The following is a 687-nucleotide window of genomic DNA, read 5'->3' on the forward strand; positions in this document are numbered from 1 at the left end:
TGATGGATATCGAAGAAATCATGAACACCTTCCAATACAATGGAGTATCAAAGTACGCAGTCCACTTATGGGAATTACCCTTTCCATTGAAAGATGGTGCGAATCAATGGCTTCATAGCATACCCACAGGTTTGATCGGGACATGGGAATATATGACCAAGAAGTTTCTTGACAAGTACTTCTCAGCTGCAAAAATAGGGAAGTTCAGAAGGGAATTCCACAATTTCTGCTAGAAGGAGACAGAAACGATTTTTGAAGCTTGGGAGAGATTGAAGGAGATAGTCAAAAAGTGTCAGCACAATGGAATTGATTTATGGATACAACTCCAGGATTTCTGGGATGGGTTGACATCGTCTTCTGGACAAACTCTGAATACTGCATGTGGAGGACTAATAATAAAGAAAACGTCGGAGGAGGTTGTCTTAATCCTTGATGAATTATCTGAGGATGCTAATTGTTGGACGGCTGAAAGTAATGACAAGAGAAAATCATTTGGGGTTCACCAGGTGTACTCTAACACATCCATGCAAGCCCAGCTAGACAACATGGCCAAGGATATAAGAAAGCTGATATTGGCCAAGGTACAGAGTGAGCCGCAAGCAGCATGTGACTTTTGTGGATTGGGACACCCTACACATGAGTGTCAAGCATCAGCTGAGGAAGTCAACACAGTGGGGAACTTTAATA

The 687-nt window shown here is 42.2% G+C and overlaps 1 non-coding gene across 1 annotated transcript; it reads right to left on the reverse strand.

Moving 5' to 3' along the window:
- Positions 1-200: 200 nt before the first annotated feature.
- LOC117279134 (small nucleolar RNA R71) lies at positions 201-307 on the reverse strand. Its single transcript, XR_004509545.1, has one exon. It is a non-coding gene; the product is annotated as a small nucleolar RNA R71 (small nucleolar RNA).
- Between the last annotated feature and the right edge of the window lie 380 nt (positions 308-687).

This window comes from Nicotiana tomentosiformis, chromosome 5 (genome assembly GCF_000390325.3).
Source record: "Nicotiana tomentosiformis chromosome 5, ASM39032v3, whole genome shotgun sequence".
Taxonomy (NCBI): Eukaryota; Viridiplantae; Streptophyta; class Magnoliopsida; order Solanales; family Solanaceae; genus Nicotiana; species Nicotiana tomentosiformis.